Below are 20,426 nucleotides of genomic sequence, written 5' to 3'. Positions count from 1 at the left end.
CAGAAATTGAGGGACCTGAGCAAAAATCTTATTCAAAGGCTGAAAAGGATTGCAGATGCTGTTGGATTCTGACCTCCCTGCGCTCGAAGTGGATTTTCTGGAGTTACAGAAGCCCAATTGGCGCGCTCTCAACTGCTTTGGAAAGTAGACATCCTGGGCTTTCCAGCAATGTATAATAGTCCATACTTTGCTCGAAATTTGATGGCCCAAACCGGCGTTCCAAATCAGCTCAAAACTGCCCAGCGTTAAACGCCGGAACTGGCACAAGAATGGGAGTTAAACACCCAAACTGGCACAAAAGCTGGCGTTTAACTGCAAGAAAAGTCTCTACACATAGAAGCTTCAATGCTCAGCCCAAGCACACACCAAGTGGGCTCGGAAGTGAATTTTTATGTCATTTACTCATTTCTGTAAACCCTAAGCTACTAGTTCTCTACAAATAGGACCTTTTGCTATTGTATTTTCATCTTTGGACATCTAGTTCTTAGATCAGATCTTTAGATCTTTGAATCTTTTGATCACGTTTTGGGGGCTGGCCTCACGGCCATGCCTAGACCTTGTTCTTATGTATTTTCAACGGTGGAGTTTCTACACACCATAGATTAAGGTGTGGAGCTCTGCTGTACCTCGAGTATTAATGCAATTACTATTGTTCTTCTATTCAATTCAACTTATTCTTGTTCTAAGATATCACTTGTTCCTCAACTTGATGAATGTGATGATCCGTGACACTCATCATCATTCTCACCTATGAACGTGTGCCTGATAACCACCTCCGTTCTACCTTAGATTGAGTGGATATCTCTTGGATCCCTTAATAGGAATCTTCGTGGTATAAGCTAGAATTGATGGTGGCATTCAAGAGAATCCGGAAGGTCTAAACCTTGTCTGTGGTATTTGGTGCGCGAAATTGTGATCACTACAACTTCACACAACTAACCAGCAAGTGCACTGGGTCGTCCAAGTAATACCTTACGTGAGTAAGGGTCGATCCCACGGAGATTGGTGGTATGAAGCAAGCTATGGTCACCTTGTAAATCTCAGGCAGGCAGACTCAAATGGGTATAGTGATAAACGAATAAAGCATAAAGATAAAGATAGAGATACTTATGTAATTCATTGGTAGGAACTTCAGATAAGCGCATGAAGATGCCTTCCTTCCGTCTCTCTGCTTTCCTACTGTTTCATCCAATCCTTCTTACTCCTTTCCATGGCAAGCTCGTGTAGGGTTTCACTGTTGTCAGAGCTACCTCCCATCCTCTCAGTGAAAGCGATTGCATATGCTCCGTCACAGCATAGCGGAATTCATCTGTCGGTTCTCAATCAGGCGCGGAATAGAATCCAGTGATTCTTTTGCGTTATCACTAACGCCCCGCCCTCAGGGTTTGAAGCACGTCACAGTCATTCAGTCATTGAATCCTACTCAGAATACCACAGACAAGGTTTAGACCTTCCGGATTCTCTTGAATGCCGCCATCAGGTCCTGCCTATACCACGAAGATTCCGATTAAAGAATCCAAGAGATATTCACTAAGCCTCAGATGCTTGTAGAACAAGAGTGGTTGTCAGTCACTTTGTTCATGGGTGAGAATGGTGATGGGCGTCAATCATCACCTTCATCAAGTTGAAGAACAAGTGATATCTTGGATAAAGAACAAGCGGAATTGAATGGAAGAACAATAGTAATTGCATTAATACTCGAGGTACAGCAGAGCTCCACACCTTAATCTATGGTGTGTAGAAACTCCACCGTTGAAAATACATAAGTGATAGTGTGATCATTGGTTTCGGCCCCAGAGAGGGAACCAGAAGAACCAAGATCTGATCTAAGAACTAGATGTCCAAAGATGAAAATACAATAGTAAAAGGTCCTACTTATAGAAAACTAGTAGCCTAGGGTGTACAGAGATGAGTAAATGACATAAAAATCCACTTCCGGGCCCACTTGGTGTGTGCTTGGGCTGAGCAATGAAGCATTTTCGTGTAGAGACTCTTCTTGGAGTTAAACGCCAGCTTTTATGCCAGTTTGGGCGTTTAACTCCCAATTAGGTGCCAGTTCCGGCGTTTAACGCTGGAATTTCTTGAGGTGACTTTGAACGCCGGTTTGGGCCATCAAATCTTGGGCAAAGTATGGACTATCATATATCGCTGGAAAGCCCAGGATGTCTACTTTCCAACGCCGTTGAGAGCGCGCCAATTGGGCTTTTGTAGCTCCAGAAAATCCACTTCGAGTGCAGGGAGGTCAGAATCCAACAGCATCTGCAGTCCTTTTGAGTCTCTGGATCAGATTTTGCTCAGGTCCCTCAATTTCAGCCAGAAAATACCTGAAATCACAGAAAAACACACAAACTCATAGTAAAGTCCAGAAAAGTGAATTTTAACTAAAAACTAATAAAAATACACTAAAAACTAACTAGATCATATCAAAAACATACTAAAAACAATGCCAAAAAGCGTACAAATTATCCGCTCATCACAACACCAAACTTAAATTGTTGCTTGTCCTCAAGCAACTGAAAATCAAATAAGATAAAAAGAAGAGAATATACTATAGACTCCAAATTATCAATGAAACTAAGCTCCAAATTAGATGAGCGGGACTAGTAGCTTTTTGCCTCCGAACAGTTTTGGCATCTCACTTTATCCTTTGAAATTCAGAATGATTGGCTTCTTTAGGAACTCCGAATCCAGATAGTGTTATTGATTCTCCTAGTTAAGTATGATGATTCTTGAACACAGCTACTTATTGAGTCTTGGCCGTGGCCCAAAGCACTCTGTCTTCCAGTATTACCACCGGATACATACATGCCACAGACACATAATTGGGTGAACCTTTTCAGATTGTGACTCAGCTTTGCTAGAGTCCCCAATTAGAGGTGTCCAGGGTTCTTAAGCACACTCTTATTGCCTTGGATCACAACTTTATTTCTTTCTTTTTCTTTCTTTTTTTTTTCTCCCCTTTTTTTTCGTTTTCCTCCTTCTTTTTTTTTTTTTTTTGTATTCACTGCTTTTTCTTGCTTCAAGAATCATTTTTATGATTTTTCAGATCCTCAGTAACATGTCTCCTTTTTCATCATTCTTTCAAGAGCCAACATTTTAACATTCATGAACCACAAATTCAAAAGACATATGCACTGTTTAAGCATACATTCAGAAAACAAAAAGTATTGTCACCACATCAAACTAATTAAGCTAGTTTTAAAGATGAATTTGAAATCCTGTACTTCTTGTTCTTTTGTGATAAAAACAGTTTTCATTTAAGAAAGGTGATGGATTCATATTCATAGCTTTAAGGCATAGACACTAAGACACTAATGATCATAAGACACAAACATGGATAAACATAAAGCATGAAAATTTCGAAAAATAGAAAAATAAAGAACAAGGAGGTTAAAGAACGGGTCCACCTTAGTGATGGCGGCTCTTTCTTTCTCTTGAAGATCCTATGGAGTGCTTGAGCTCCTCAATGTCTCTTCCTTGTCTTTGTTGCTCCTCTCTCATGATCCTTTGATCTTCTCCAATTTCATGGAGGAGGATGGCATGTTCTTGGTGCTCCACCCTTAGTTGTCCCATGTTGGAACTCAGTTCTCCTAGGGAGGTGTTTAGTTGCTCCCAATAGTCTTGTGGAGGAAAGTGCATCCCTTGAGGTATCTCAGGGATTTCTTGATGAGAGGGGTCTCTTGTTTGCTCCATCTTCTTCTTAGTGATGGGCTTGAGGTCATGCCTTCTCAGTTGAACCGGCTTTGGATGCCATAAATGGTTATAGAAAAACAAAGAGCAATGCTTTTACCACACCAAACTTAAAAGGTTTGCTCGTCCTCGAGCAAAAGAAGAAAGAAGAGAGTAGAAGAAGAAGAGATGGAGGAGATGGAGGTGGTGAAGAGGTATTGAGGTGATTGGTGAATGGGTGAAGAAGAAGAGAGAGGGTGGTGAGGTAGGTGGGGGTCCTGTGGGGCCCACAGATCCTTAGGTGTCAAGGAAAAGTCATCCCTGCACCAAATAGCATCAAAATCCACGTTTTGAGCCATTTCTGGCGTTAAACGCCGGGCTGGTGCCCATTTCTGGCGTTTAACGCCAGGTTCTAGCCCTTTCCTGGCGTTTAACGCTAGTCTGGTGCCCCTTTCTGGCGTTAAACGCCCAGAATGGTGCCAGACTGGGCGTTAAACGCCCAACTGCTAGCCTCACTGGCGTTTAAACGCCAGTGAGTTCTTCCTCCAGGGTGTGCTGTTTTTCTTCCTGTTTTTCATTCTGTTTTTGCTTTTTTCATTGTTTTTGTGACTTCTTATGATCATCAACCTACAAAAAAGATAAAATAACAAAAGAAAATATATAAAATATAATCATTGGGTTGCCTCCCAACAAGCGCTTCTTTACTGTCATTAGCTTGACAGAGGACTCTCATGGAGCCTCAGAAATACTCAGAATCGTGTTGGAACCTCCCAACACCAAATTAGAGTTTGAATGTGGGGGTTCAACACCAAACTTAGAGTTTGGTTGTGGCCTCCCAACACCAAACTTAGAAGTTGACTGTGGGGGCTCTGCTTGGCTCTGTTTTGAGAGAAGCTCTTCATGCTTCCTCTCCATGATGATAGAGGGATGTTCTTGGGCCTTAAACACCAAGGATTCTTCATTCACTTGAATGATCAACTCTCCTTTATCAACATCAATCACAGCCTTTGCTGTGGCTAGCAAGGGTCTGCCAAGGGTGATGGATTCATCCATGCACTTCCCAGTCTCTAGGACTATAAAATCAGTAGGGATGTAATGGTCTTCAACTTTTACCAAAACATTCTCTACAAGTCCATAGGCTTGTTTTCTTGAGTTGTCTGCCATCTCCAGTGAGATTTTTGCAGCTTGCACCTCAAAGATCCCTAATTTCTCCATTACAGAGAGGGGCATGAGGTTTACACTTGACCCTAAGTCACACAAGGCCTTCTTGAAGGTCATGGTGCCTATGGTACAAGGTATAGAAAACTTTCCAGGATCCTGCCTCTTTTGAGGCAGTTTCTGCCTAGACAAGTCATCCAGTTCTTTGGTGAGCAGAGGGGGTTCATCCTCCCAAGTCTCATTTCCAAATAACTTGTCATTTAGCTTCATGATTGCCCCAAGGTATTTAGCAACTTGCTCTTCAGTGACATACTCATCTTCTTCAGAAGAGGAATACTCATCAGAGCTCATGAAAGGCAGAAGTAACTCCAATGGAATCTCTATGGTCTCATTTTGAGCCTCAGATTCCCATGGTTCCTCATTGGGGAACTCATTGGAGGCTTGTGCACGCCCACTGAGGTCTTCCTCAGTGGCGTTCACTTCCTCCCTTTCCTCTCCAAATTCGGCCATATTGATGGCTTTGCACTCTCCTTTTGGATTTTCTTCTGTGTTGCTTGGAAGAGTACTTGGAAGGAGTTTAGTAACTTTCTTGCTCAGCTGTCCCACTTGTCCTTCCAAATTCCTAATGGAAGTCCTTGTTTCATTCATGAAACTTTGAGTGGTTTTAATTAGATCAGAGACCATGGTTGCTAAGTCAGAGGGGTTCTGCTTAGGATTCTCTGTCTGTTGCTGAGAAGATGATGGAAAAGTTTTGCCATTGTTAAACCTGTTTCTTCCACCATTATTATTGAAACCTTGTTGAGGTTTCTCTTGATTCTTCCATGAGAGATTTGGGTGATTTCTCCATGAAGAATTATAGGTGTTACCATAAGGTTCTCCTAGGTAATTCACCTCTTCCATTGAGGGGTTCTCAAGATCATAAGCTTCTTCCTCAGATGAAGCCTCCTTAGTACTGCTTGGTGCATTTTGCATTCCAGACAGACTTTGAGAAATCAAATTGACTTGTTGAGTCAATATCTTGTTCTGAGCCAAAATGGCGTTCAGAGTGTCAATCTCAAGAACTCCTTTCTTCTGATTTGTCCCATTGTTCACAGGATTCCTTTCAGAAGTGTACATGAATTGGTTATTTGCAACCATTTCAATTAGCTCTTGAGCCTCTGTAGGCGTCTTCTTCAGATGAAGAGATCCTCCAGCAGAGCTATCCAAAGACATCTTGGACAGTTCAGAGAGACCATCATAGAAAATACCTATGATGCTCCATTCAGAAAGCATGTCTGAGGGACATTTTCTGATTAATTGTTTGTATCTTTCCCAAGCTTCATAGAGGGATTCACCATCCTTCTGTCTGAAGGTTTGGACTTCCACTCTAAGCTTACTCAATTTTTGAGGTGGAAAGAACTTTGCCAGGAAGGCATTGACTAGCTTTTCCCAAGAGTCCAGGCTTTCTTTAGGTTGAGAATCCAACCATATTCTAGCTCTGTCTCTTACAGCAAAAGGGAATAGCATCAGTCTGTAGACCTCAGGGTCAACCCCATTAGTCTTGACTGTGTCACAGATTTGCAAGAACTCAGCTAAAAACTGATGAGGATCTTCCATTGGAAGTCCATGGAACTTGCAATTCTGTTGCATTAGAGAAACTAATTGAGGCTTTAGCTCAAAGTTGTTTGCTCCAATGGCAGGGATAGAGATGCTTCTCCCATAAAAATCAGGAGTAGGTGCAGTAAAGTCACCCAGCACCTTCCTTGCATTGTTTGCATGTTGTTTTCGGCTGCCATGTGTTCTTCTTCTTGAAGAATTCGGTCAGGTCCTCTAAAGAGAGTGTGCCTTGGCTTCTCTTAGTTTTCGCTTCAAGGTTCTCTCAGGTTCAGGGTCAGCTTCAACAAGAATGCCTTTGTCTTTGTTCCTGCTCATATGAAAGAGAAGAGAACAAGAAAATATGGAATCCTCTATGTCACAGTATAGAGATTCCTTGAGGTGTCAGAAGAAAAGAAAAGTAGAAGACAGAAGTAGAAAATTCGAACTTATCAAAGAAGATGGAGTTCGAATTTTGCATTAAGGAATAGTGTTAGTCCATAAATGGAAGGATGTGAGAAGAAGGGAAGTAATTTTCGAAAATTAAGAAAAAGATTTTGAAAACATTTTGAAAAACACTTAATTGATTTTCGAAAACAAAAGTGGGAAAGAAGTAAAGTGATTTTTGAAAAAGATTTTGAAATTAGAAATTAAAAAGATTTGATTGAAAACTATTTTGAAAAAGATGTGATTAAAAAGATTTGATTGAAAAGTTATGGTTTTAAAAAGATGTGATTGAGAAGATATGATTTGAAAACAATTTTAAAAGATATGATTTGAAAACAATTTGAAAAGATATGATTTTGAAAATTAATGACTTGCCTAACAAGAAAAGATATGATTCAAACATAAAACCTTCCTTAACAGAAAAGGCAAAAAATGTTCAATCAAATCATTAATTGTTAGTAAGTATCTTTGAAAAAGGAAAGAAATTGATTTGAAAACATTTGATTGAAAAGATATGATTTGAAAAAGATTTGATTTTGAAAAACTTTGAAAACTTGAAAAAATTGATTTTGAAAACAAAATCTTCCCCCTTGCCATCCTGGCGTTAAACGCCCAGAATGGTGTACATTCTGGCGTTTAACGCCCAAACCTATACCTTTTTGGGCGTTAAACGCCCAACCAGGCCCCTGGCTGGCGTTTAAACGCCAGTCTGTCTTCTTCACTGGGCATTTTGAATGCTCAGCTTTTTCTGTATAATTCCTCTGCAGTATGTTCTGAATCTTCAATTCTTTGTATCATTGACTTGAAAAGACACAAATTAAAAATATTTTGGATTTTTAATAATCAAAATGCAACTAAAATCAAATAACAATGCATGCAAGACACCAAACTTAGCAGTTTGTATACTACTGACACTAATGAGAATGCATATGAGAAACAACAAAACACTCAAGTCAATAGAATTCAAAGATCAAAACAAGAAAATCATCAAGAACAACTTGAAGATTAATGAGGACACATGCATGAATGCAATAAGAACAGAAACATGCAATTGACACGAAACTTAAGATGAGACTCTAGACTCAAACAAGAAACATAAAATATTTTTGGTTTTTATGATTTTGTAATTTTTTTTTGTGCTTTTTCGAAAATTATATGGAAAAGAAAATAAAGGTATCAAAATTCTTAATGAGAATTCCAGGAATCATGCAATGTTAGTCTAAAGCTTTAGTCTAAAGGAATTAGACATAGCTAGCTAAGCTTCAGCAAGACATTGCATTCAAGAGCTAAATTGATGATGATCAATCAGCTTTGGTGATGATAAGAACATCACCTTGAAACACTAGAATTCATTCTTAAGAACTCTGAAGAAAATAAATACCTAATCTAAGCAACAAGATGAACCGTCAGTTGTCCATACACAAGAACAATCCCCGGCAACGGCGCCAAAAACTTGGTGCGCGAAATTGTGATCACTACAACTTCACACAACTAACCAGCAAGTGCACTGGGTCGTCCAAGTAATACCTTACGTGAGTAAGGGTCGATCCCACGGAGATTGGTGGTATGAAGCAAGCTATGGTCACCTTGTAAATCTCAGTCAGGCAGACTCAAATGGGTATAGTGATAAACGAATAAAGCATAAAGATAAAGATAGAGATACTTATGTAATTCATTGGTAGGAACTTCAGATAAGCGCATGAAGATGCCTTCCCTTCCGTCTCTCTGCTTTCCTACTGTCTTCATCCAATCCTTCTTACTCCTTTCCATGGCAAGCTCGTGTAGGGTTTCACTGTTGTCAGCAGCTACCTCCCATCCTCTCAGTGAAAGCGATTGCATATGCTCCGTCACAGCATAGCGGAATTCATCTGTCGGTTCTCAATCAGGCGCGGAATAGAATCCAGTGATTCTTTTGCGTTATCACTAACGCCCCGCCCTCAGGGTTTGAAGCACGTCACAGTCATTCAGTCATTGAATCCTACTCAGAATACCACAGACAAGGTTTAGACCTTCCGGATTCTCTTGAATGCCGCCATCAGGTCCTGCCTATACCACGAAGATTCCGATTAAAGAATCCAAGAGATATTCACTAAGCCTCAGATGCTTGTAGAACAAGAGTGGTTGTCAGTCACTTTGTTCATGGGTGAGAATGGTGATGGGCGTCAATCATCACCTTCATCAAGTTGAAGAACAAGTGATATCTTGGATAAAGAACAAGCGGAATTGAATGGAAGAACAATAGTAATTGCATTAATACTCGAGGTACAGCAGAGCTCCACACCTTAATCTATGGTGTGTAGAAACTCCACCGTTGAAAATACATAAGTGATAGTGTGATCATTGGTTTCGGCCCCAGAGAGGGAACCAGAAGAACCAAGATCTGATCTAAGAACTAGATGTCCAAAGATGAAAATACAATAGTAAAAGGTCCTACTTATAGAAAACTAGTAGCCTAGGGTGTACAGAGATGAGTAAATGACATAAAAATCCACTTCCGGGCCCACTTGGTGTGTGCTTGGGCTGAGCAATGAAGCATTTTCGTGTAGAGACTCTTCTTGGAGTTAAACGCCAGCTTTTATGCCAGTTTGGGCGTTTAACTCCCAATTAGGTGCCAGTTCCGGCGTTTAACGCTGGAATTTCTTGAGGTGACTTTGAACGCCGGTTTGGGCCATCAAATCTTGGGCAAAGTATGGACTATCATATATTGCTGGAAATCCCAGGATGTCTACTTTCCAACGCCATTGAGAGCGCGCCAATTGGGCTTCTGTAGCTCCAGAAAATCCACTTCGAGTGCAGGGAGGTCAGAATCCAACAGCATCTGCAGTCCTTTTGAGTCTCTGGATCAGATTTTTGCTCAGGTCCCTCAATTTCAGCCAGAAAATACCTGAAATCACAGAAAAACACACAAACTCATAGTAAAGTCCAGAAAAGTGAATTTTAACTAAAAACTAATAAAAATATACTAAAAACTAACTAGATCATATCAAAAACATACTAAAAACAATGCCAAAAAGCGTACAAATTATCCGCTCATCAGTATTCTGAGTAGGATTCAAGGATTGAATGACTGTGACGAGCTTCAAACTTCTGAAGGCTGGGCGTTAGTGACAGACGCAAAAGAATCAATGGATTCTATTCAAACCTGATTGAGAACCGACAGATGATTAGCCGTGCTGTGACAAAGCACGTTGAACATTTTCACTGATGAGCGGATAATTTATACGCTTTTTGGCATTGTTTTTAGGTAGTTTTTAGTAGGATCTAGCTACTTTTAGGGATGTTTTCATTAGTTTTATGCTAAATTCACATTTCTAAACTTTACTATGAGTTTGTGTATTTTTCTGTGATTTTAGGTATTTTCTGGCTGAAATTGAGGGACCTGAGCAAAACTCTGATAAGAAGGCTGACAAAGGACTGCTGATGCTGTTGGATTCTGACCTCCCTGCACTTGAAATAGATTTTCTGGAGTTACAGAACTCCAAATGGCGCGCTCTCAACGGCGTTGGAAAGTAGATATCCAGAGCTTTCCAGCAATATATAATAGTCCATACTTTATTTGAGATTAGATGACCCAATTTGGCGCTCCTATGCTGCATTCTGGAGTCAAACGCCAGAAACACGTCACGAACCAGAGTTGAACGCCAAAAACACGTTACAACTTGGTGTTCAACTCCAAAAGAAGCCTCTGCACGTGTAAAGTTAAAGCTTAGCCCAAGCACACACCAAGTGGGCCCAGAAGTGGATTTCTGCATCAATTACTTATCTTTGTAAATCCTAGTAGCTAGTCTAGTATAAATAGAACTTTTTACTATTGTATTTTCATCTTTGGTCTCAGTTTTATTCTATTGTTCATCTTAGGAGACTATTGATCACGTTTTGGGGGCTGGCCATTCGGCCATGCCTGGACCACCATCACTTATGTATTTCTAACGGTGGAGTTTCTACACACCATAGATTAAGGGTGTGGAGCTCTACTGTACCTCGAGTTTTAATGAAATTACTACTATTTTCTCTTCAATTCAATTTATTCCTGTTCTAAGATATTCGTTGCACTTCTACATGATGAATGTGATGATCCGTGACACTCATCATCATTCTCACCTATGAACACGTGTCTGACAACCACTTCCGTTCTACCTTAGACCGAGCGTATATCTCTTGGATTCCTTAATCAGAATCTTCGTGGTATAAGCTAGAATTGATGGCGGCATCCATGAGGATCCGGAAAGTCTAAACCTTGTCTGTGGTATTCTGAGTAGGATTCAAGGATTGAATGACTGTGACGAGCTTCAAACTCGCGATTGTTGGGCGTGATGACAAACGCAAAAGAATCAATGGATTCTATTCCGATATGATCGAGAATCGACAGATGATTAGCCGTGCCATGGCAGAGCATTTGGACCTTTTTCACTGAGAGGATGAGATGTAGCCATTGACAATGATGATGCCCAACATACAGCTTGCCATTGAAAGGAATAAGAAGGATTGAAGGAAGGCAGTAGGAAAGCAGAAATCCAACAGGGACAAAGCATCTCCATACACTTATCTGAAATTCTCACCAATGATCTACATAAGTATTTCTATCTTTATTTTTTTTTTTTTATTATTCGAAAACTCCATAACCATTTATTATCCGCCTGACTGAGATTTACAAGATGACCATAGCTTGCTTCATACCAACAATCTCTGTGGGATCGACCTTTACTCACGTAAGGTTTATTACTTGGACGACCCAGTACACTTGCTGGTTAGTGATGCGAAGTTGTGAAGAAAGTACTGAATTAGTAGATGCGCATACCAAGTTGAATGCCATTGTTAGAGATCACACTTTCGTGCACCAAGTTTTTGGCACCGTTGCCGGGGATTGTTCGAGTTTGGACAACTAATGGTTCATCTTGTTGCTCAGATTAGGTAATTTTCTTTTTATTTTCTTTTCAAAAAGTTTTCAAAAATCTTTCAAAAAAAATTTTTTACTTCTGTTTTCGAAAATTATTCAAAATTTTTAAGAATGAATTCTAGAGTTTCATGGTAACATGTTGAAGCCAGGCTGGCTGTAAAGCCATATCCAAATTCTTTTAGATTGAGGCTTCCACTTGTCAACATAAAAGACATGTATATAGAGTTGGATGAAGTATCAACTGTTGCATGCCTGATTTATATCCTAAACCTGGCTGGCTATTAAGCCATGTCCAACTCCTGGATTGGAGCTTTAGGCTAATATTGAAAGATTCCTGGAATTCTTACTAAAAATTTTGAATTTCTTATTTTGTTTTTCCTATAAAATTTCAAAAAAAATTTGTGTTTCTTGTTTGAGTCTTGAGTCAATTTTTAAGTTTGGTGTCAATTGCATGTTTTTAAAAACTTATGCATTTTTCGAAAATTCATGCATGTGTTCTTCATGATCTTCAAGTTGTTCTTGGTAAGTCTTCTTGTTTGATCTTGATAATTTCTTGTTTTGTGTTTTTTGTTGTTTTCATATGCATTCTTGCATTCATAGTGTTTAAGCATTGAAAATTTCTAAGTTTGGTGTCTTGCATGTTTTTCTTTTCTTGAAAATTTTTCAAAAATAAGTCTTGATGTTCATCTTGATCTTCAAAGTGTTCTTGGTGTTCATCTTGACATTCATAGTGTTCTTGCATGCATTAAGTGTTTTGATCGAAAATTTTCATGTTTTGGGTCATATTTGTGTTTTTCTCTCTCATCATTAAAAATTCAAAAAAAATATCTTTTCCTTAATTTTCTCATAAATTTCGAAAATTTGAGTTGACTTAGTCAAAAATTTTTAAAACTTAGCTATTTCTTATAAGTCAAGTCAAATTTTCAATTTTAAAAATCCTATCTTTTCAAAACTTTTTCAAAAATCAAATCTTTTTCATTTTTCTTTTATGATTTTCGAAAATTTAAAAAAAAAAAGTATTTTCAAAATCTTTTTCTTATCTTTATTTCAAAATTGAAAACTTCACTAATAATTAATGTGATTGATTCAAAAATTTGAAGTTTGTTACTTTCTTATTAAGAAAGGTTCAATCATTAAATTCTAGAATCATATCTTTTAGTTTCTTGTTAGTCAAGTAATCAAATTTTAATTTTAAAAATCAAATCTTTTCCAAAATATCTTTTTCAATCATATCTTTTCAAAATATCTTTCTTTTAAAATCATATCTTTTTCAAAATCAATTTCAAAATCTTTTCTAACTTTTTATCCTTTTTAAAACTAATTTTCAAATCTTTTTCAACTAACTAATTAATTTTTTTGTTTGTTTCTTATCTTTTTCAAAACCACCTAACTACTTTTTTCTCTCTAATTTTCGAAAATATCTCACCCTTTTTCAAAATTCTTTTTAATTAACTAATTGTTTTAAATTTTAATTTTAATTTTGTTCTTCTTTTAATTTTTGAAAATCACTAACTCTTTTTCAAAATTAATTTTCGAAATTCTCTCCCTCTCATCTTCTTCTATTTATTTATTTATCTACTAACACTTCTCCTCTACTCAAGAATTCGAACCTATCCTCCCCCTTGTGTTTGGATTCTTACCTTTTCTTTCTTCTATTCCTTCTTTCTTCTACTAACATAAAGGAATCTCTATACTGTGACATAGAGGATTCCTCTTCCTTTTCTGTTCTCTTCTCTTTCATATGAGCAGGAACAAGAAAAAATGCATTCTTGTTGAAGCTGATCCTGAACCTGAAAGGACTCTGAAGAGGAAACTAAAAGAAGTTAAAATACAACAATCCAGAGACAACCTTACTGAGATTTTCGAACAAGAAAAGGATATGGCAGCCAAACCCAAAAACAATAATGCAAGGAGGATGCTTGGTGATTATACTACACCTACTTCCAAATTTGATGGAAGAAGCATCTCAATTCCTGCCATTGGAGCAAACAATTTTGAGCTGAAGCCTCAATTAGTTGCTTTAATGCAACAGAACTGCCAGTTTCATGGACTTCCATCAGAAGATTAACGTGACAGAAGTTGGCGAGTTAAGAAATTATTAATAAAAATATGTTGCAAGTACAGTCCTTAACCAGCCGAAAATCCGCTTATTAATTTAGAAGGGTTGTCACAATATTGAAATTAAAATACTGGGAGTATGAATCCCAGGTCGTCTCCCAACGAGTTGCAGAGAGATGTGCTTCTTTATCAATCAGGTGTTTTCAAAAATGGTTGAGTTGATAAACAGGAAATTAATTTAGAGAATTTAATTAATTTTAAATAAAAGCCTTGATTGGGAGTAGATTAGTTGGAAGCCCTATTCTTGTTGAAGTACTCTCAAGATTAATTAATAATTGGAAGTTGCTCTGCTTAGTTATCCCTTACTAGGTAAAGGAAAGTCAAGCAAGTTGGAAAGCTGTTTCTAGTCACAAGTCCTAATCCTCTCCCTTGGGAAGGACTAGTGTCAATGATTAGAGGTTGATCCAACAATAAACCCAATTATAATTTCTCTTTTGAGTGATTCAACTCAAGGTTTCCTTTCAATCATCTCTCAATCAAGTTATGAAACTACTCATTCATCATAATTATAAACTTCACAAAATCAATAAGGGAAATAAAAGAAGACATAATAAATAATAATGAAAGGGATTAATTGAAAATAAAAATAGTCTATATTGATAACTTGTGAAATTAATCCAATGTCAACTCTAGAGGAATTAAGGATATGGAAGAATAAATAAAAAGTAAATAACAGACTATAGTAACTGGTACCAGAAATAAACTCTTCTCAGAAGCTAAAGCCGGATCTTCAAAATCCTAATTATGAATGTCAAGTGAGTAAAACCTAGGGGAGGAGTAAATCAGATCTAAAAACTAAAAATTATGCGGAATGAATGTTGTCTTCTGTCTCTGCATGTTTCCTGGCTCTAATCTGTATTTCTGGGCCGAAAACTGGGTTAAAATCTGGCCCAAAAACTCTGCCAGCGACTTCTGAAATTCTGCAGATCACGCACGTCACGCGGCCGCGTCATCCACGCGTTCACGTGACTCAGCGTTTCTCGTACCACGCGTGCGCGTCGTCTACGCATTCGGGTCATTAATGCAGCTTCCAATCCGCGCGGTTGCGTCAGGCACTCGAGCACGTCACTGTTATTTCTTCTATTTCGCGCGGTCACGTCAGCCATGCGACCGCGTGACTTCTCGCTGGTTATCTCCTCAATTCTTTGTGTTCCTTCCATTTTTGCATGCTTCCTTTCCATCCTTTAAGCCATTCCTGCCCTGTAATTTCTGAAATCACTTAACACACATATCAAGGCATCTAATGGTAATAAGAGAGGATTAAATAAAAGAAAATAAAAGCCAAAGAAGCATCTTTTCAATCATAGAATATTTTTAGGAAGGAATTGTAATTACATGCAAATCATATGAATAAGTGGGCAAAGACTTGATAAAACGACACAATTAAACATAATATGAATCATAAAATAGTGGTTTATCAAAGATTCCTACCAGTTTTTAATTGAGTTCTTGCAGATCTGTGAGACTGTTAAGACTAATGGAGTAGATCCTGAAGTCTACAGGCTCATACTTTTCCTTTTTGCTGTAAGAGACAGAGCTAGAACATGGTTGGACTCACAACCTAAAGATAGCCTGAACTCTTGGGATAAGCTGGTCACGGCCTTCTTGGCTAAGTTCTTTCCTCCTCAAAAGCTGAGCATGCTCAGAGTGGATGTTCAGACCTTCAAGCAAAAAGATGGTGAATCCCTCTATGAAGCTTGGGAAAGATACAAGCAGATGACCAAATAGTGTCCTTCTGACATGTTTTCAGAGTGGACCATGTTAGATATATTCTATTATGGTCTATCTGAGTTCTCTAAGATGTCACTGGACCATTCTGCAAGTGGATCCATTCACCTAAAGAAAACGCCTGCAGAAGCTCAAGAACTTATTGAAATGGTTGCAAATAACCAATTCATGTACACTTCTGAGAGGAATTCCGTGAGTAATGGGATGCCTCAGAGGAAAGGAGTTCTTGAAATTGATGCTCTGAATGCCATATTGGCTCAGAACAAAATGTTGACTCAGCAAGTCAACATGATTTCTCAAAGTCTGAATGGATGGCAAAATGCATCCAACAGTACTAAAGAGGCATCTTCTGAAGAAGAAGCCTATGATCCTGAGAACCCTGCAATGGCAGAGGTAAATTACATGGGTGAACCTTATGGAAACACCTATAATTCCTCATGGAGAAATCATCCAAATTTCTCGTGGAAGGATCAACAGAAGCCTCAACAAGGCTTTAATAATGATGGAAGAAACAGGTTTAGCAATAGCAAGCCTTTTCTATCATCTTCTCAGCAACAGACAGAGAGTTCTGGGGAGAGTACCTCTAACTTAGCAAACATAGTCTCTTATCTGTCTAAGGCCACTTTAAGTTTCATGATTGAAACAAGGTCCTCCATCAGAAATTTGGAGGCACAAATGGGCCAGCTGAGTAAGCAAATCACTGAATTTCCTCCTAGTACTCTCCCAAGAAATACTGAAGAGAATCCAAAAAGAGAGTGCTCATGGGACGAACCTAGAGAGAAAGGAGAGAATGTGAATCCCAATGAGGAAGACCTCATGGGACGTCTCTCAAGCAAGAAGGAGTTCCCTATTGAGGACCCAAAGGAATCTGAAGGTCATAGAGAGACCATAGAGATCCCATTGAACCTCTTTTTACCATTCATGAGCTCTGAGAACTATTCTTCCTCTGAAGAGGATGAAGATGTAACTGAAGAGCAAGTTTCTCAATATCTAGGAGCCATCATGAAGCTAAATGCCAAGTTATTTGGTAATGAGAGGAAGCATGAAAAGCTTCTCTCAGTACAAAGTCAAACAAAGCCCCCACAATTAAACTCTAAGTTTGGTGTTGGGAGGCCACAACCAAACTCTAAGTTTGGTGTTGAATCCCCACATTCAAACTCTAAGTTTGGTGTTGGGAGTCTACAACATTGACCTGATCACCTGTGAGGCTCCATGAGAGCTCACTGTCAAGCTAGTGACATTAAAGGAGCGCTTATTGGAAGGTAACCCAATTTTTTATCTAATTCTATTTTTTATTTTTCTTTTATGTTTTCTTAGGTTCATGATCATGTGGAGTCACAAAACAAATACTAAAATTAAAAACAGAATCAAAAATAGCAGAAGAAAAAGCACACCCTGGAGGAAGGGCTTACTGGCGTTTAAACGCCAGTAAGGAGTAGCTAGCTGGCGTTCAACGCCAGAATAGAGCATGGATCTGGCGTTAAACACCAGAAACATGCAGCAATCTGGCGTTTAAATGCCAGGATTGCACACTGAGGAAAGCTGGCGTTCAACGCCAGAACCATATTGCAGACTGGCGTTGAACGCCCAAAACAAGCATAGAACTGGTGTTTAACGCCAGAAATAAGCATCAATCTAGCGTTAAACACCAGGATTGCATGCAGAGGGTGTTTTACATGCCTCATTGGTGCAGGGATGTAAATCCTTGACACCTCAGGATCTGTGGACCCCACAGGATCATCTCAGGATCTGTGGACCCCACAGGATCCCCACCTACCTCAACTCAATTTCTCTTCCCCATAAACCCCACCTACCTTTAAATTCAAAATCTCTTTCCCATCCAAACCCACCCCACATCTCTCCTTCTCCTCCATATCCTCTTCTTCTTCTATTCTTTCTTCTTTTGCTCGAGGACGAGCAACATTCTAAGTTTGGTGTGGTAAAAGCATAGCTTTTTTGCTTTTCCATAACCATTGATGGCACCTAAGGCCGGATAAACCTCTAGAAAGAGGAAAGGGAAGGCAATTGCTTCCACCTCTGAGTCATGGGAGATGGAGATATTCATCTCAAGGGTCCATAGCTCAGTAATAGAGCATTTGACTGCACATCAAGAGAGCACACTCATGGACCTCATCAAGAAATCCCTGAGATGCCTCAAGGGATAAATTTTCTTCCACACAACTATTGGGAGCAACTAAGGATAGGAACACCAAAATCACTAGGGATCATGCAACAGAAGCAAGGAAGAGACATAGAGGAGCTCAAAGAGCACCATTGGTTCTTCAAGAGGAAGACACCACCCTCACTAAGGTGGACTCATTCCTTAATCTCCTTGCTCTTATTTTTCTATTTTTCGATTTTTATGCTTCATGTTTATCTATGTTTTGTGTCTTTATTACATGATCATTAGTATTTAGTAACTATGTCTTAAGGCTATGAATAATTTCATGAATCCTTCACCTCTCTTAAATGAAATATGTTTTTAATACAAAAGAACAAGAAGTACATGAGTTTCGAATTCATTCTTGAAATTAGTTTAATTACATTGATGTGGTGACAATACTTTTTGTTCTCTGAATGAATGCTTGAACAGTGCATATTTTTTATCTTGTTGTTTATGAATGTTAAAATTGTTGGCTCTTGAAAGAATGATGAACAAAGAGAAATGTTATTGATAATCTAAAAAATCATGAAATTGATTCTTGAAGCAAGAAAAAGCAGTGAAAAAGCAAAGGCTTACGAAAAAAAATAGAAAGAAAAAGAAAAAGCAAGCAGAAAAAGCCAATAGCCCTTAAAACCAAAAGGCAAGGGTAAAAAGGATCCAAGGCTTTGAGCATCAATGGATAGGATAGGAGGGCCCAAGGAAATAAAATCCAGGCCTAAGCGGCTAAATCAAGCTGTCCCTAACCATGTGCTTGTGGCCTGCAGGTCCAAGTGAAAAGCTTGAGACTGAGTGGTTAAAGTCGTGATCCAAAGCAAAAAGAATGTGCTTAAGAGCTTTGGACACCTCTAACTGGGGACTCTAGCAAAGCTGAGTCACAATCTGAAAAGGTTCACCTAGTCATGTGTCTGTGGCATTTATGTATCCGGTGGTAATACTGGAAAACAAAGTGCTTAGGGCCACGGCCAAGACTCATAAAAGTAGCTGTGTTCAAGAATCAACATACTTAACTAGGAGAATCAATAACACTATCTAAAATTCTAAGTTCCCATAGATGCCAATCATTCTAAACTTCAAGGGAAAAAGTGAGATGCCAAAACTGTTCAGAAGCAAAAAGCTACAAGTCCCGCACATCTAATTAGAACTAATATTCATTGATATTTTGGAATTTATAGTATATTCTCTTCCTTTTATCCTAATTGATTTTTAGTTGCTTGGGGACAAGCAACAATTTAAGTTTGGTGTTGTGATGAGCGGATAATTTATACGCTTTTTGGCATTGTTTTTAGGTAGTTTTTAGTAGGATCTAGCTACTTTTAGGGATGTTTTCATTAGTTTTTATGCTAAATTCACATTTCTGGACTTTACTATGAGTTTATGTGTTTTTCTGTGATTTCAGGTATTTTTTGGCTGAAATTGAGGGACCTGAGCAAAACTCTGATAAGAAGACTGACAAAGGACTGCTGATGCTGTTGGATTCTGACCTCCCTGTACTCAAAATGGATTTTCTGGAGCTACAAAACTCCAAATGGCGCACTTTCAACGGCGTTGGAATGTAGACAGCCAGAGCTTTTCAGCAATATATAATAGTTCATACTTTATTTGAGATTAAATGACGCAAACTGGCACTCAACGCCAGTTCCATGCTGCATTCTAGAGTCAAACGCCAAAAACACGTCACGAACTAGAGTTGAATGCCAAAAACACGTTACAACTTGGCGTTTGGTGCACGAATTTGCAATCCGTACAACTAACCAGCAAGTGCACTGGGTCGTCCATGTAATACCTTACATGAGTAAGGGTCGATCCCACGGAGATTATTGGTTTGAAGCAAGCTATGTTTATTTTATTATTCTTAGTCAGGATATTAATTAAAATTATCAGTTGGAATTATTAGATTGGAAAAATAAAAGAGAATAAAATCGTTACTTGTTGTGCAGTGATGGGAAATATGTTGGAGTTTTGGAGATGCTTTGTCCTCTGAATCTCTGCAATGTAATATTCAACTCAATTGTTTGTAAAGCATGTCTACGGCAAGCTGTATGCAGGGTGTCACCATTGTCAGTGGCTACCTCCCATCCTCTCAGTGAAAACGGTCCAGATGCTCTGTCACAGCACGGCTAATCAGCTGTTGGTTCTCGATCATGTTGGAGTAGGATCCATTGATCCTTTTGCGTTTGTCATCACGCCCAGCAATCGCGAGTTTGAAGCTCGTCACAGCCATTCAATCCTTGAATCCTACTCGGAATACCATAGACAAGGTTTAGACTTTCCGGATCCTCAAGAATGGCCGCTATCAGTTCTAGCTTATACCGCGAAGATTCTGATTAAAGAATCTAAGAGAAGCTCATTCAATCTGATGTAGAACGGAGGTGTTTGTCAGGCACGCGTTCATGAGTTGAGGAGGGTGATGAGTATCACGGATCATCACCTTCTCTATAATTAAGCGCGAATGAACATCTTAGATAGTAGCATACAAACGTTTGAGTGGAGAAATAAAAACAATTGCATTAATTCATCGAGACGCTGCAGAGCTCCTCACCCCCAACAATGGAGTTTAGAGACTCATGCCGTCAAAGTGTATAAAGTTCAGATCTAACAATGTCATCAGGTACAAAATAAGTCTCTAAAAGTTGTTTAAATAGTAAACTAGTAACCTAGGTTTACAGAAAATGA

At 38.7% G+C, this 20,426-nt stretch overlaps 2 non-coding genes across 2 annotated transcripts; one reads left to right on the top strand and one right to left on the bottom strand.

Moving 5' to 3' along the window:
- Positions 1-6,093: 6,093 nt before the first annotated feature.
- Positions 6,094-6,201, top strand: LOC130964928 (small nucleolar RNA R71). The gene has a single exon (XR_009080992.1). It is a non-coding gene; the product is annotated as a small nucleolar RNA R71 (small nucleolar RNA).
- A 9,298-nt stretch (positions 6,202-15,499) lies between these two features.
- LOC130964948 (small nucleolar RNA R71) lies at positions 15,500-15,603 on the bottom strand. The gene has a single exon (XR_009081011.1). It is a non-coding gene; the product is annotated as a small nucleolar RNA R71 (small nucleolar RNA).
- Positions 15,604-20,426: the final 4,823 nt, after the last annotated feature.

The sequence above is a fragment of the Arachis stenosperma genome, chromosome 2 (genome assembly GCF_014773155.1).
Source record: "Arachis stenosperma cultivar V10309 chromosome 2, arast.V10309.gnm1.PFL2, whole genome shotgun sequence".
Taxonomy (NCBI): domain Eukaryota; kingdom Viridiplantae; phylum Streptophyta; class Magnoliopsida; order Fabales; family Fabaceae; genus Arachis; species Arachis stenosperma.
This window is presented reverse-complemented; position numbering and strand designations above follow the sequence as displayed.